Genomic DNA, 17572 nt, shown 5'->3' with positions numbered 1-17572 from the left:
AAGTTGCATCTCCCTGTGTTTTGTGAGAGAATAAGAGGGTAGAGGTGTTGTATATATAGAAAGCTTGGAGTGCTAGTGCCCACCTTGGGTGACTTTGTCTTAGACGCTTAATTAGTTTCGGGTTAGCATCCAACACCCTATGCAAGTAGGACTTGAAATCCAACCAAGGGATGAACAAGACTGCATACCGATGGCTCACAAGTCCACTAGCAAAATTCACTACAGTTTCTGAAATCAGTTGTACATATACTGAACTAAATGGCACAGATCCTTCTGGAAAAACCAGTGGTGAGGTAGCAGGAACTACTGGCCACCGTGTCCGCGACGTTCTCACTCAAAGTTATAGTATAGCTATAGCCTATAGGTTACGAACTTACGATGGTGTGGTACTGGGAAGTGCCCGTGAATGGACGTGCAGATCGGTGTATCCTCCACGACTCCATCCCTCTAGGTCGTCATCTTGATGGTTGTTCTGGTTCACTGTCACGAATGCCTGCCCCGTCTCGATCATTCACACACTTAACAACGTACGTACATGCTGCACTTATCTCACGTAGAGGTGCATGCATGCATTCCAACCACAGCCTGGTGGAACACGTATGCTTGCTGGACTAGGCCATCAATGAGTGCATGGCTCGTCTCGATAGTTCACACACTCACACTTTATAACAAGAAAATTTTGATTGCACCGAGAAATATCAATGGAGTGCACAATTTTTTTTGTTTTGGAGTTAACGGAGTGCACAATTTGATTGTACATAGCTGTTCTAAAATCGAAGAATAAATCTAGAGACAGGGCACGGTGATGGTTTATTAATAAATTGGTTGCATCATCAAAATTAAATTCCTATGGACTAAATAATAACAAATCAAACAAACTCTATTGATTTTTTAAAAAGTTTAACTCATAAAGGTAGGAGCTTGGAGGTGTCTCTGTCTCAAGCTATGTACAATGGTGCTTTTCTCATTGTAGAATGTAAGACCTCTACATATTTCAATATTTATAAGCTTGATCAAGAAGTGCTCATTAATAAGACGCGAGTTAGGTAGAGCAAAATTAATACCGCTGGATTCCAATTTTTATTAAGTGAAACCACATTGTACTGCATAATTCACAGTACTATTTTATTCGTCTAATTGTTAATCAAAATCAAACTAAAAATATTGAGATACATGGAAGTCTCACATTCTATGGTGGATGAAATAACAATTCATCCGATCCCATTTTGTCAAATTGTCGTATTAACGGTTGTTCATGGGCATGAGTGAATGACACGACTGTCTTGATTGTTTACACTGAAAATACCGCATTTATCATTCAGCTGGCCTAAGTAAATGGTATGCCAGCACTAGTATTGTATTCACTGCAACGCTAGCGATGGTCGGACTCTAGCTTTTGCATACTCACTTGACGAAATATACCAGATTTTTCTTTTGCGGGAAGAAATATACCAGATTTAGATCGTCAAAACTTATCTTATATATCATCCGCAAAAAAAACTTATCTTATATATATGAGTTATGTTCAGCACCGACACGCTAATTCCAATTTTGTTTAACCCTCTCTTACTGGGTGAGGAAACCCAATCTGCTCCCCACATGACATTTCTAACCAGGAACTGTTGTTAAAGAATTAGTAGGTTATATTGTAATTAAATAACAACTAAGGGCGTTTGGTCTAGTGGTATGATTCTCGCTTTGGGTGCGAGAGGTCGCGAGTTCGATTCTCGCAACGCCCCTTTTTTTCCGAATGTGCTGTTCTGAGCTCGGGCTCAGTTGCCCTCTTTATCCCCTTCGTCAATTCGTTCCAAGATTCAGCTGTATAATGATGGTATTCAACCACTTTCTCCTGTCACGTGGCCCACAGCCCTGCAGTAGTAAAAGCGACGGCGTCTGTCACAATGGCCTGCTCAGAATCGCAGCAACGATATGGGCCTTGGCCTTATAGATTCTGCACCAACGGCAGCCGTCTACAGCGGCCAATTTATTGCATCCCATCAACGCACCTACCAGTCCTCCCGTCTCAGTAATCTCTGCTTCTGTCAGCCGTCCCTTCAGAACACAAAAGAACCAGTTTACCATAACCATATGAACAGAACACAACAGGCCAAGCATGGGATTTCACAAGATAATCGCCTGAACCATAACTTGTATGATCCCGAAGAAAACACTGATGCTCGGCTATCCTCCAGTTCAACCCCTCCTCCATGATTAACAAATACTCGATCTGCATCGTTGGCACACTCACCATGGGTGTTAACACAAGAGCTGCCACAATACTCGCTTGTTCAACGGTCCAGGGCCGAGTTGATTCTCAGGCCTGTCACCACAGAGCCGTTCACTCCACTGCCCACGAGAGCCATCTCCTCTCAACCACAAACGTGCATATGTACCCAGGTATAAATGCAGGGGCAGCTAATTTTTGACACCTTTTCTTATCACTGTTGCTACTCGAAATAGATGCAAGTTTGTTTAAGTACGTCCCAAGGTGGCCAGCTAGGCCGCTGCAACAGTTAGCTACTCGATCAAAATTAATCGATTTGTGGAAATATTTCACAACTCATACGTTACAAAATCCAATAGCGAACTGCAGAGTTGTACACACAGACAAAAAAAACGTCTTAGGAAATCAGTGGCAACATGACATTGCAGAATTCAATAAAAACTTAGTACATGGCCCTCCGAGCACACAACTAATAATGAACACCGCCCTAGGTGTCTGAATTATGTCTATGCACTACTAGCACTGACATCATGAATTGAGTTCTTACCAAGACCTGGTAAGCTCAAGTTTTCATCAGGCAAATAACAGTATAACACATCGGCGAATTGTCCACAAGCAGCAGTTAACAATGTCGCGGGAATATGAAGCAATCATCAGATAGATATTTGTCCTCAACATTTACAATTTATAATTCTTCAAGGAAGAGAAATGTGCTGCCTACTGCCTAAATACGGACTTACGGAGCATTGCATCTAGGGCTCGGTTCTTTCAGCTCTGAGGTCAGACATAAAAGGTGCTAGTTTGCATATGTGATGAAGGTCATATATGTTAAAAGGACAAAAGTGGAAAGGAAACACAGAAAAGTTATCTGATTTTGAGGCACAATGGTAAAGAGCTACCAAACACAAACAAGAAGCAAACCATATTTCATATGCCATTTCAACCAGGAAGTGTCCGAAGACGAGGTCATCCATAACTGATAAATAGGAGTGGAAAATATATTTTTTTCCAATCCCTGGTCACTGTAGAAATTCCAATAATAGTACTCCATGTTCCACTTCCATCCTGCAGTTTTGAGATGGAATGAGAAATGTAAAATATGTTCTAACAAAGCAGGAATGGCATAAACACAAACAAATAGCACGCTTGAGCTTGACCAAGAGAAAAATGTACCACAAAGCAATAAACAAGTGGCTTCTCCTTGGCTTCTCCAACTGCACCGAATGTGGCCATTATTGGTAATAGAAAAGCCATATAATAATCCAGCAAAAGCACTTTCCGGGATGACAAATATCGACCATAAGATAAAGATCACTGGCAGCAATAAGAAGCAGAAGCTTCACTGCAGGTCCAACCATTTTGGTTCTACCTTCGAGAAAAAGAGGATGCATAATATGAGTATTTCGACGCGTATTAATGTGCTTATTAACAGTGTAACTGATACACATTTTACCTGATAATGCAGTAGTATATCCAATCAGATGCATAGGCCATGACCCAAGAATTAGTGCAGATATTCCAATTGCCATAATTAATAAGGCATAGCAGAACACCTGTTAGACGAAATTAAATGAAGTGAGGGGATACGATGCATATTTTAATATGTACAAGAATCAAACAAAGATGAAGTACCAACACAAATAGAAGTACTTCAGCACACAAGAACATTGCACTTTCAGATTTTACAATACATTGACCTGTATCATTCATCGGTGACTTTTCATTCACATATCAATAGGCGACATAATTGAACTAAAATATATCGAGAGACAATAAATCCACAAGGTGACATATGTACTGAAAACTGCATAGTTTCATTTCTAAATAATCTCTAAGAAAAGGTTCTACAAATAACTGGAGGGCTAAAATAGAATGGGGACTTCGAATGTTTAAGCTATAAAAGTCCAGTTCTAACTGGCCTTCGTGAGTCGGCTTCCGCAGGTACCTAAACTTTTTTTGCTAACCATGGATCATCAGTGTATAATAGTATGTGCATTAGTACACTACCATAGAACCAGAATGCTCATTGAAAGAACAGAAACCTGTTGTAGACAATACGACTGCATTTACGACATGGAGCCGCCAAAATGAGCTATCACAAGGTGTTCCACGGCTGCCTTCAATCAATTAAGTTGTCAAATGGATTGGAGCTAGCCTATTAGCTCATTAAATCTGGGTCTTCAGTGAGGTGTTGCAGTGATTTATACTGGAACGTTTTCATAACAACGACCGAAGACTGAATGTTTCATCACCAGCAAGTACCAATTTCCCTTCACAGAGGCTAGCCCGTACGAACACTGCCAACTAATCCATTTCCTTGGAGACATTCTAGCCTCTTTTCGTAACAAAACAGAGATACACAATAGCTTATTTGTCTCCGGTACCGGTACGCACCTCTTAGCACAACCAGGGGGCCGTGGGTTCATCTTGCCGGTCTAAAGCTCGGATTCCTGATGTGATGTTTCCCGTCTGATCTCCCTGGCCCTTACCCCCGCGCAGATTTCAGCGTCCACTTTTACCGCCGGTGCTGCGACCTCGGCCGCAGCCGCCCGGTGTGTGTACACCAGATCCATTTGGGTTGTGCTCTCGTCAACTTCCTCAACGAATTGGAATCTGGATCCCGGCATATACGCACATAAGAGCGGGGAGAAATCAATGAATCGCAAAAAATATTAACCTGAAACTCCACCCCTAACCCACACAGATCAAGATGTTTACCTGCTAGCTGCATTAGAAACTCCAATGGCCAGGAAATCAAGTCGCCCCACTGTGCACGAATTCTTCTCCGCAGGCAGTCGCTCACCCCTTCACCCCTGAGACGAAGGGGAATCATACATCAAGACCACCGTGCGCACAATAAATCTCCATACCAACCTGCGGTGGAAAGCAAACTTCATGGTCCACGGACCAACTTTCTGGCGAACGATCTGAGAAACGGATCAGGAAGACTCGGCGACCGCCGTCCCTGTCGCCGGCACGCACAACCGACGGAGGCCGCTTTCCTGGCCCACAGATCAGGTCCTGCCGCGTACATATCTGACACGCCAACGCATTTTTTATCTCCCGTATTCCCACGAAAAACATCTTGGCTCAGATCCCTACGTGATTTTCAATGTAGTAGATAACGGGCTCATATGTGCTCGTGCACAGAAACTCCACGTCCCTTTTTTTCCTGCTTCTCACCTCAATTTGGGAGGCTGGAGCTAACTGTAAATCCAATATACGTCCTCAAACTTTCTCCGGATCTGAAAAATTATCACATTGCATGCAGTCTTGTTCTTCTCCTCTCTTTATTGATCAAAGTTTGTCCAGAACTGAAACAAATCATCTAAACGTATTTTAGTTATAGATATATTCATTTTATTCATCTATGCCAGGGGCGGACGCACGTTCAGGTGAGTGGGGGGCCCAGGACCCCACTCAAATTTTGATCCTCCCTTAAATGCTCAGTAGTAGCCGAGCAAGGCCCCCAGTCGGCCCAGGCCTGGTGCCCCCACTCCCTTGCTAAAGCCCAGAAAAGATAAATGCAAGGAAGGCAGTCGTGCCATGGAGGAGCGATTTTCGCTGCATGAAAATAATTCCAGCGATTAAATTGGAAGGCGAGACGGCACCGCTGTGTTGATTCTTGTTGGAAATTAATTATACAAACCAAACGAACCGCCGGCTCGGCCGCTGCCTGCTGCGACGATCTGCCTCTGTGTCTCCGCAGAGTCCGCCACGCGCCGCCGCCGCCGGCCGGCCTGGCTACATACGTGGCTGGAGGCTGGTCGCTCCCCTGCTCATCATCCTCATCCCTCATCCCCAACTGGCCAACTCTGAAACTAGGTTTGTTCTTCTTGAGCTGATCCATTCATGAAATGATTTTTTTTCCTCTTTTGGATTTCTGGTTATGTTTCCTGTCAAATCAAATGCAAAGATGCAATTCGTGCTAGTCTAGAACTGCTAGTCTTATCAGCCATGTAAATAAAATTTGATAGGATTAAAATGTGACACACTACCCGTAGGTCATTTTCTAGGATTTGAGAATACAGTGCTAGTACTTGTGTGCAGACGTGCAGCGTGCTAGCCTGCTAGTAGCATGCTTTGTTCTAATCAAATTTTCTATGAAATTCAATCTTGGAAGCCATTCTGTTGAGGCTGGATTTTCTACTCTCAGGCGTACTAATACAGAACTAGTACTCGCCTGCTAGTCTGCTGATAGTATCATACCTTTATCTAAACTCTTTAGAGTTAGTATTTCAATGATTTGGCATGGAAGAAGGAAGATAATGGAGAAGTATTTGATAAAGAAATCAAGAGATGGTAACGCCACCACTCGTTGCCACTGTCACTGTTGAGAAATGTTTTTCGGCTATGAAGATTGTGAAAAATGCTTCGCGTAACAAAATTGGTGACTATTATTTGAGTCACAGCCTAATTTTCCTTGTTGAAAAAGAATTGCTAGATACAATTACCAATGGAGTGATTCTTAATCGTTTCCATAAAATAAAAGATCATCGTGTGGAAATGTAATGGTCTAATACATTGCACATTTTACATGTTTGCCATCTCCATTAGTATTTAAGCAGCTAAGCCAAATATGTGTTTTCTCTTTGCAGCTAGCGGCATTTACGTTAGAGACAAATCTTCTCTTTTGCAATCTGTGTACTATTGAGATATAAACTCTTTTTTTATAAGGTATGTTCACTTTAGTGATAAACTCGTCATGGCTCTGTAGGATGAAGTATCTTTTTTTTAGAACTTGGTTGAAGTATCTTATGACTTGGGAGTAATTGGAAACTGCTACTCCCTCAGATCCGTATTGATTGTCGCTCACTTGACAAATAATATGGATCAAAGAGAGCATTTGTGTATAACATATTGTGAGGTTTATAAGCCTTTGTAACTTTTCTTATTGATGAGTGCCCCAGTCAGTTTTTATTCTGGGTCCGCCCCTGATCTATGCGATAAGTAATTTGAGACGAAGGAAGAAGTATAGTATAAGGTCTTACATAATAATTGGGTATATAAAAAAAATCATACATATAATGCATGGAAGCCGTGAGATGGTGAGGACACCTGAATGACGCCGATCAATCGGACGGTCCCGTTTCCGATCGAGGAGCGGCATAAGGATTACCGCCGAACAGCATATTGATCATGGTGTTTTGTGATCGATGAACGAGAAAAGAACCAGCAGCGATCGCGTGCGCGCGGGATCGAGACTCGAGAGCAGCGGCCTCGCGGGGCAATTCCTAATAGCATCGCCAACACACACGAGAGCAACGCGCGGCGCGTAAAAAAAAATTACATCGTTATTTACGGGAGTTTTTATGCACCGTGAAGCGCTGGTTCCAACGACCGCTGCAAAATAGAGCGCGCGCGAGCCGCTCCAGCAAACCCGCTATATTTGTTTTTTTTACTACGACTCGATACAGATATAGGCATGGATAGATAAAAATAAATAGATAAACATATTAGATAAAATAGTACATAGATAGATTAAATGATAGAAAAAAGATACATAGATAGTGCGTAGATAGTTCATAGCCTCCTCCTATAATACATAAAATGATAGATAAAAAAATTACTCGTCGTCCTCCTTCGGCTCGGACTCCACCTCGATGATGTCCTCCTCCGACGTCACAATGAAGACGTCAAGGTACCAATCATCTTCGGAGTCCCAGGACGACGCTGCTCCTAGCTCGATGTTGAACTGAGCGGCCGCCTTCCGCGTACGCCGGTCCTCGCGATAGGCGGCTCACTCCGCCCTCCTCTCCTCCCTCCTTTCCGCGAAGAACTGCTGCTCGTCGATGACGTCCTGCGGGAAGCGTTGGCGGCACAGCGACATGGCATCCTCGTCCATCTCGGCGAGGCTGAGAGGGCGCTCCCGCCCCCGGTTCTCGCGACAATCCTTGTCGGTGAGAAGCCGCGGGGGAGGCGCCAGCTCCTGCGCCATCTCCCGCGTCGGCACCTCCGGGAAGTTCATGTCCAGGTGGGCCCGCCGGAGGCGCCACGCCGCCGCGTCGTACGCGCGGACGGCCTCATGGGCGGTCTCGAGGGTGCTGAGGTCGAGGCGCACGCCGCCGGACCGAATCTCGGCGGAGAAGGCGCCGGGCGGGCGCGGGCTTACGCCATGGCAGCTCGAAGCTCCCCGGCGACGCAGCAGCATGATGGCGTGTCGACGGCGAGGCGAGAAAGTGGCAGAGGAAGCGATGAGAGAGCGGCGGAGGACGTGTGGCGAGGTGAAGAGCAATGGGAGGGCGTGTGACGGGCACTGCATTTTATAGGTGCGCCGGAAGTGGCGCGCCAAATCGCGGCCGGCCGCTTTCTTCCGCGCGCGCGCAATCTTTTCCCACGTGTTTGGCAGCCACTGTTGGAGATGCTCTAAACGGCGCTTCGTTTTAGGTGTTCATGCGAACTGGCGCACACCAGCTCTTCCACGCGGGCCGGCCCATCTGTTTCTTTCCCTGTTTATTTAACGCGCAAAAAATCTACAAGCGTGAGCGTGATTCGAACCATGAGCGCAAAAAAATCAAGTTGTATGCAAACTGCGCTAACCACCCCAGCCACCGCCACATTGCATTATTTGTAAGATTTGTATTCCTGTTCTTCTTTCTTCCTTATTTTTCTTTCTTTTCTCTTTCCCCCTTTTCCTTGGAACGGTTTCGTTCGTTTTAACTTTTTTCTTGGAACTTTGTTCCCTTTTTTTTATCTTTTTTTTTGTTAAATGCTAACTTTCTCTTCATATTTGTGATTTTTTATTAAAATCGATGATTTTTTTTTTCAAATTCGATAAACTTTTTTCAAATTCGATGAAATTTTCCAGAAGGGATGATTTTTTTATAAAAATTGATGATTTTTTCAAATTCAATGAACTTTTTTCAAAATGCATGAACTCTTTTCAAAATGGATGAACTTTATTACAATTTTGATTAATTTATTTCAAACGTGATGAACTTTTTTTAAATTCGATGCTCAAGTTTTTAAAGTCAATGAACTTTTGCTAAAATTATATGAACTTTTTCAATTTTGATGAATTTTTTTCAAAATGGATGAACTTTTTTCTAATGCGATGAAGTTGTTTTCAAATTCGATGAACGACTTTCAAAGTTGATGAACTTTTTTTCAATTTTGATGAACTTTTTTCAGAATGGATGAACTTTATTTCAAATTTGATGAACGATTTTCAAAGTCAATGGACATTTTTTTCCATAAAAATCATGAACTCTTTGCAGATTTACAATTTTTCAACTATTATGAAGTTTATGAAAAGTGAAAAGACAACTGTCAGATGGTCAACCAGCCAACCAGGTTTTATTTTGACAAAACGAAGCAGCAGAAGCGAGCGAGCGAACGACTAACCTCTCGTATGCCAGTAGTTTTTGGCATACTGGCAGCGTCGGTAGTTTTTTCTGTGCCGGCCCAGCAATGTCCCCTTCAAGCGCCAGTATGCCAAAGTGGCGCTGAAAGCGCTGGTTAGGAGCTCCGGCCTCGCGTCTGGCTCGCCCCGTCGAGCCAACGGCCCAGCGGAACAACATTATTTTCTTTTGGAAAATAAATATACTAGGCCTATTAAAATTTGGGGCCATGGAGGTGCGGAGGACCTCGCCCCCCCCCCCCCCCCCCCCACTGGCAGGAGCGATCTCGTTCTCGGTTCTATTAGGTTTAACGTCTTGGGGATGTGTGGCAGCGGCGATGTCCCTTAAAAGGAATAATGTCTTTCACGTTCTATCCCGTTCCGATGGTGCATCTGGCTTCATCAGAGGGTGTGTGGAGGCGAGTCTCCGTGGGGTCTCACGAGATTCAGTCGTTGCTGGAGTTCAGTGGATCTGTTTGGATCCGGTCTTCATTCGTCTTTGTTTGGGTGTTTATAGGTTCTACGACTTTCTTAATCGGCGATGGTTCCTGCTCTGGTGCACTGGTCGAATGAAGCCTTAGCTCGATGACTTCCCGACTATCTACTACAAGAATGTTTGTCCGGCTCCGACGAGGGACGAGGCGACGAGGGTGGCTCGCCTTCGGCTCGCTCTAGTCCTTGTACTCGTCACTAGGTGCTCGGCGGACCTAGTTATAATTTTTATTATCTCTCTGGTGTTCTTCGTACTATCATGATTGAAGATGAGTAGGTTGGAAGTTTTTCATAAAAAACAAAAGAGATTGGAGGTAATACAGTATTAATTAGTATCACACATTTGATGAGTTGCACAATGTATGTACCTACTATATATAGTATATACAATATGTTTGTTAAGAATCACCTAACCTGCAGGATGCAACTCTGGCTATTAGCGATGCTGGTGGATATAATAATCTACTTACTTTTATATACTACCTCCTCCCGGATCCATATTTCCATGAAAATAGAGTAAGTAATGTAGTTCAGGATGCAGTCGGATGGATCAGCCCTTTTGTGTGCCTGAGCCATTCCGGCTTGACGTTCACCTAACGACCATCTACCATCCCAGCCGGCAGATAAGTAATCGGAACACCCGCCCAGGGACAGTTTCAAAACATAATATGACCCTGCTTCCCTGTAACAGTATACTGCCGGATTTAGTTTACAGGTGTATAATACCGGCCACAGAAGATTTCCGCGCGGAAAAGAAACCATGTGTAGAAGCGTGTATCTTAAACCTGCCGCATAGGGATCCCCCGAAACCCTTCCCCCCGCGCCGCCACCCGCGAGGCGGCCGGGGCAGACGCCCAGATCCACCCGCCGTCGCCCCCCCCCCCTCCTCCTCCCTCCTCCCTCGCCGCCGCCAGGGGGCGCGGCCGGGCTAAGCCCGACTGGCGCCGACGGCGGCGGGGCGTCTCCTTCCTCCTCCGCGTGAGATGGGGCGGCGCGGGCTCCCCCTCCGTGGGCGGACGCGGTGCGGGCGCGGGGCACCGCGGCGCGCGGCCCCGGCGGCGCGTGGCGTTGCATGGCCGGCTGCGCGATGGGGCGCGTTTCGCCGCGGTGGCCGATCCGCCCGGCAGACGGCGCGGGCTGCGAGCGGCGTGGGCGGCAGCTGGGGCTCGGCTTCGGGCTGCCGGCGGCTGCGCTGGTTTCCTCTCTGTCGCGGGCGTGCGGCGGTGGTGCGGTTCGGCCGATGGCGGTCCGGCGACCTGGTGGTGGTGGCCGGCGGTGCGCGTGGGGGTGGTGCTTTCACTTGACGGCTCTCTGCGCGAGGAGGCAAGGGAGCGGCTTGGACAGGGGCGGCGGCGTTAACGGCGTGCCGGCTGCAGCGCGAAGGCGGGAACTTTACGGGCCTCGAAGATCCCGGCCGGGCCTGTGCGACCACGGGCCTGGTATGTTCCTGCTATTGCGTCCGATCAGCTACCGGCTTCGATGGTGGAGGTGGGGCCCTCCCGCGTGCCGACGGTGCTGCTGCCCTAGTCCCGGCTCCTATTCTTCCTTGTGCGGACCATGCTTCACGGTGCCGTGGTGAGACGGCGTGGGAAGCTTCGTGACCGGGTTGGCGCAGGGTAAGGGTCTGTGTGGTGGCGAGCTCTGGAGTGCCTAAGGTGGAGGTTGGGATCGGGAGAAATCCCTGTTGGCTTGGCCGACACCGATGCGGTGGCGCTTGTGGGTACCGCCTGACCTTCCTGGAGGGCGTCGGGGCTACCCTTCCTCTCTCCTCACAGCGTACCGGGGGAAACCCTTGGCAGCAGCGTCGTCATCGTCGCGTCCCTCCTTGGAGGTGCTGATTGGTACCGGTGCTTCGGAGGCTCGGTGCTTGGTGGGCGTTCTTCGGTGGGTGCAGCGGCCACGAGGCTTCTTCGTTTTGTTGATCTCCCGTTGTTGGCATTTGTTTCTCTTATATTTTATCTTCTTTTCTTTTGGGCATGACTATGCTGCTTCCGCCCTAGCATCTATAGTAAGATGTATCGGTTGGTTGCTTTGTATACAAAGCGGGGGAAACCCTTTTTCGGTAAACCTGCCGCATACGAACGTAACAGGGAATATACCAGCCTAAATAATACAGACCCAATACGACGACGAACCAAGCACTTGGAAGTTGGAACCAACTCACCTGACTTTTTCTTATGGAGGTATTTTGGTGGAAAACTCAATCCAATCGGGGCCTAAATGCAATTTAAAAAAAAACATATTTATCTCCAGCGACATCAATGGTGCCGAAACCAAATAGTTCAGCATCGTTTGACATACATAGCTTATACTCAGGGAGGAACAACCGTCATGTCCTTGCAGAAATCACCCACCAGAAAATCCTTCAAATTTGAAATTCAGAGTTATCGTACATGACTGTCGGAACTCTTAAGATGCAGCAGCACCCAGCAGCATGGTGCACGTAGTGCGACGGTGTCCAGCGATGCCACAATTCTTACAGCTTGCAGGTTTGCGAGGCCGTTTAGCATGTCAGCTCCCTCAGGGCAGGTAGTCTTCCTAGAGCATCTCCAACAGTCGCGTCAAAAGGCGCACGCGCGGTAAATTGAGTTTTTAGCGCGCGCGGTAAACTGAGTTTTTAGCTCGCACGGGACGTTTCGGCGTGCTCCAGCAGTGGCGGGAAACTAGAGCGTGCGGGAAAAGGCGGCAGCTCGCGCGTTTTTTTTGGCGCACCGCTTCCGGCGCGCCTTTAAATTGCGGCGCTCGCACGCGCCTATTCCACACTCTTCCGCTACCACACGCGCCTCCCCCGCTTCCTCGTTGCTTCCTCGCCGCTTCAGCGCCCCGCCACTGACGCGCTACCATGCCGCCGCACCGCCGAGGAGCGTCGGGCTACCGCGGCGTCCGCCAGTGCCCCAACGGCTGGTACTATTCTGAGATCCGGTCCGGCGACGTCCGGCTCGGCCTCGGCACCTTCGAGACGGCGCACGAGGTCGCTCGCGAGTACGACGCGGCGGCATGGCGCCTAGGCAGGCCGCGCCCGCAGATGAACTTCCAGGACGTCTACACGCTCCAGCAGGCGCTGGATGTCGCCCCTCCGCCTCGTTTTATCATGGCACAAGACCGTGCGGAGCACGCTGAGCGGCAGCGCCGCCTCCTCATCGTCGAGGAGGACGAGCGGGTCATGGCGGAGTGGCGCCGGCGCCACCCGGAGGACGTCGCCGACGAGCAAGCCTACTGGGCGGAGCAGACGGCAAAGCGCCGCGCGGACCGGTTGGACAGGCGTCGGCGGAAGGCCCTGACGTTATCGCAGTGCGAGATCATTGAAAATGGTGGGCAGTCGATCTTTTCGGCTAATGATCCTCGTTGGGACGACATGTGGATCGATACCTCGGACCAGACCAGCAAGGATGACGGTGATGATGATGATGACGACTGGGAGTAGGTTGTAGTTTTATCTAGTTGCACTATCTAGTAGTTTTTTTATGTCGTTGTAGTTTTATGTCGTTGCACCGTAGTTTTTTATCTATCTATGCTTTAGAACTATGTAAAATAATGTATCATTTATCTATGAATGTAAAATATCTATTGGAAACGGCACGGGGACGTTTTTTTTCTATGTGCGTGCGACAGCGCGCGCTGCATTTTAGCGCGGCTACTGGAGCGGCGCGCGCACGCTGCATTTTAGCGCGGCTGTTGGAGCCAGCGCTATCGGCCACGCAAAACCAGGAGAAGGGCACGCGGCAAAGTAGGTTTTAGCGCGCGGCGCATAGCGCGGCTGTTAGAGATGCTCTTACGACCTAGCAGTTTGCAGATGCTGCAGAACCTTGTCCTTTTACTCGGTCCTTTATATGATGCCTTCTCCCTACTTTTTTTGCGGGTGAAACGAGCATTCATTAATTAAGTAATGTTTTTACACTCGTTTTCACAAATAGAACATAAATCATCAGGCCCAGCTTGCAGCCAAACCATCGTACGTTGGCTAGTACGTCCTCTTTGAGCCATGCAATGCGCGGCCATGTTGGCCGTGCGTCGGACATGGGCAAAAACATGCCTCCGTACTCCATGCAAGAGCCTCTTCGTCTCCTCGATAAACCCGGCCAACGAAGACCTGTTAACTCCGTTGTCAGTTAAAGCTACCACTCCTTCTTTACAGTCTAGTTCCACAATGATGGGTTTCTCTGTACGCTGCAGCGCCAGGGACGTGCCCTCGAGACACGCTGCTATTTCCGCCTCCATTGGTGTGTGGCATGATCGAAGAAACCGACACGACGAGAAGATGATGGCACCCGTGTCGTCCCTCAAGACCATGCCCGCACCTCCAGTACACTCACCAGGGATATGTGACCCATCAACATTCAGTTTCACCCAGCCAGGTGGTGGTTTTACCCATGTAGATTCAGGTGTAACACTAGACTGAACCTCTGATTGCCTCACCACTTGTGGCACCTTCTGAACCACCATCTTCCCTTTCACCAAGTCTCCTTGTGGTTGCTGTTTGATGCATAACAGGGAGTTGATGTAGCTGTTCAGAAATCTCCTTGAACTCTCGATTGGTGGTGCCGGTTTGTGATGTATGACTTCGTTCCGACAGTGCCAAGCTCGCCAAAAGGTCATCAAAATGACCAAGCGCTGCAATTCCGTGCTGTTATTCAGGAGATGTAGAAGCCATTCTTCGCCGGTATTGGACACCATCCGCAGGTCCGGAAGAGGCCATGACTCCTTCATAGCATCCCATAAGGCGCACGCCATAGGGCACCTACACATGGCGTGAAAGATATCCTCCCGCTCGACGCCACACATGACACAAACATCAGAATGTTTCAGATTTATTTTATGCTCATTTTCCATATTTGCCAAAGAATTAGTTGCTATCCGCCAACCAAAGACCCGTACCTTAGGTGGAGCAGGGCACCTCCACAATGCCGTCCAGACGGCACGATTGCCGTCCGGTGCCCTGCTCGCCGCGCATGAAGATGCGCGCAGTTTTTCCTCCAGCCCCAATTTATAGGCCGATTTGACGGAGAAGATGCCTCTCGGATCCGGCCCCCAGGCTAGGACATCATGCATCCTCGGTGAGGGCCGCAACTTGATAATCTCGACGACGTCTGGCTGTGTAAAGTACTGCTGCAGCAACTCCCTTCTCCACATGCCACGATCGTCCATCAGCTCAGCTACACGTCGAAGCCTGCACCTTCCGACATGTGATATCGGCCGGTACGACACTGGCCGCTCCAGCCACGGATCACGCCATATACGAACAGATTGTCCGTCACCGATCCTCCATAGGAGACCTTTTTTAGGAGCTCCAGTCCATACGTAATGGCCTGCCACGTCGATGAAGCGTTGCCTGCAAAAACAGTATCCTCTAGTCGCCCATTAGGATAATATTTCGCTTTCAAGACCCGAGCACACAAGCTGTCTGGGTTGATCAACAAACGCCATGCCTGTCGAGCGAGGAGTGCTTGATTGAAGATTTTGTAATCCCGAAACCCAAGGCCGCCCATCGCTTTGGGTTTGATGATTTGATCCCAAGCCATCCAGTGAGTTTTTCGTTTCCCTTTCTCTGAGCCCCACCAGTAGTTCCGTACCATCCGTGTAAGATCATCGCACACAGAGAATGGAAGCTTGAAGACGCCCATGATATACGTGGGGATTGATTGTGCCACCGCCTTGATCAACACTTCTCTGCCCGCTTGAGCCATATATCCATCGCCCCAAATACATATACGCTTCATCAATTTTACTTGCAAATTTTGGAACTTCCTTTTATGCATGCGGCCTTCCGGAGTCGGGAGTCCTAAGTATTTCTTCTCAAACTGATCCTTCATGATTTGTAGCTGCTGTTTCACATTTTCCTGTACACTAGTTGGACACGACTGTCCAAACAGTATTGAGCATTTTGCCGGGTTGATTAGCTGTCCCGTGGCACTCTCATAAGCATGAATAATGTCCTACACCGCCTCTGCCTGCTGTTGGTTCGCCTTGAAGAAGAGAAGTGTGTCATCCGCAAATAGCAAGTGCGAGACCCCTGGGGCTCCACGGCATATTTTCAGTGGCTCTATAACATTTGTTCTCACTCCCTGTTTGAGCAACTCAGATAACCCATCAGCCACAAATAGGAATAGAAATGGCGATAAGGGATTACCTTGCCGGAGGCGTCGCTCCGGTGCGAATGATTCAAGAAGAGTTCCATTAAATTTTACAGTATACCTCACCGTGGTAACACACGTCATGATCCATTGTACCCACCGATGAGCAAAACCCAACCTGACCATCACTCGCTCCAAGAATCCCCAGTCAACCCTATCATATGCCTTAGATAGGTCCAACTTGTATGCACAAAAGCTAGCATCCGGCTTCTTCTCCTGATGTATTGCATGAACACATTCAAACGCCAACAGTGCGTTGTCTATAATCAGCCGGCCAGGTAAAATGCACTCTGAAACGGTGAAATGATCTCATCCAAAATAGGGCGAAGGCGATTGACCAAGCACTTGGCCACTATCTTATATATTACGTTACAGAGACTAATAGGCCGAAAATCCGTTACCCGCTTAGGCTCATCAGTTTTTGAGATGAGAACAATGATGGCCTCATTGACACCCTCGGGCATAATTCCAGTTTGGAAAAACTTCCTTACCGCGCTAACAATCTCGTCCTTGAAGATACTTCAATTTCGTTGAAAAAAACGTGCCGGCAGTCCATCACTTCCCGGAGCTTTTAAGGGGCCGATCTTGTTGGAACCGCAGCCCTCTAGCTACCTCTCCTCACAATCGAACGGAGGTGGAAGAAGAAGAACAGTGGACACAAGATTTTCCGACCGGCGCACGAACGCCGCCACGGGCGCACGAACGCCCCAATCCTTTTCTTCCTTACAGTGGCTACATGGCTACACACCTCGATGGACACACCACACACGTACATGGCTATATATAGCTCACACACACACGCACACAGCCAGGCAACAACCTGCCCGGCTCTTATGCACACGACCTGCTCCACTACATGCACTCACGCACTAATAGCTGACTTGATCACCCATGATCCACATGACCCGGACCTGCCTCTCCACACGAACGGGACTGCAGCTGTCCCATGTCCAAGACTTGGCCAGCATCGGACGCTCGGATATCCACTACAACTAACTACGCGCATGACCCATACAATGCGTGGTTTATTGCTAACACTCTCCCCCTAAACTACGACCTTGCCGCCGCCGAAGTTGTTGCAGCTCTCGTTGTTGTCGTCGTCACAACCGTGACCCAGTCCGCGGACCCGACCCGGCGCATCGACGCCGGTCGCACCGCCACGGACCCGACATGGCGCACTGACGCCGGTCGCACCGTGCTCCGTCACGACCCCGGCGACATACGCCGAGCTCCTTCTCCGCCGGCGACACACGCCTGGCGTCCCTCCGAGCGCCACACGTCCCGCGCGCACCCGACGCACCCGACGAGCCCGACCGCACCAGTGCGTCCCGCACGTCCCGCGCACACTCAACGCGCCCGACGAGCCCGACAGCACCAGACGCTCAC

The 17572-nt window shown here is 48.5% G+C and overlaps 1 long non-coding RNA gene and 1 other non-coding gene across 4 annotated transcripts; one reads left to right on the top strand and one right to left on the bottom strand.

The window, feature by feature from the left end:
* The first annotated feature begins 1667 nt into the window (after positions 1 to 1667).
* On the top strand, positions 1668 to 1739 carry TRNAP-UGG (transfer RNA proline (anticodon UGG)). The gene has a single exon. It is a non-coding gene; the product is annotated as a tRNA-Pro (tRNA).
* Positions 1740 to 2860: 1121 nt separating this feature from the next.
* LOC123158983 (uncharacterized) lies at positions 2861 to 5273 on the bottom strand. Of its 3 annotated transcripts, XR_006479419.1 has the most exons (6): positions 5133 to 5271; positions 4943 to 5037; positions 4619 to 4837; positions 3678 to 3777; positions 3398 to 3589; positions 2861 to 3289 (listed from the first exon to the last, which is right to left on the bottom strand). It is a non-coding gene; the product is annotated as an uncharacterized lncRNA (long non-coding RNA). The 3 variants fall into 3 exon arrangements; XR_006479418.1 differs by having other exon boundaries at positions 3398 to 3593; positions 4943 to 5273; XR_006479417.1 differs by having other exon boundaries at positions 4943 to 5270.
* Between the last annotated feature and the right edge of the window lie 12299 nt (positions 5274 to 17572).

Source organism: Triticum aestivum, chromosome 7B, assembly GCF_018294505.1.
Source record: "Triticum aestivum cultivar Chinese Spring chromosome 7B, IWGSC CS RefSeq v2.1, whole genome shotgun sequence".
NCBI classification, from domain to species: Eukaryota; Viridiplantae; Streptophyta; class Magnoliopsida; order Poales; family Poaceae; genus Triticum; species Triticum aestivum.
Note: the sequence above shows the minus strand (reverse complement) of the source record. Positions and strands in the feature narration are given on the sequence as shown.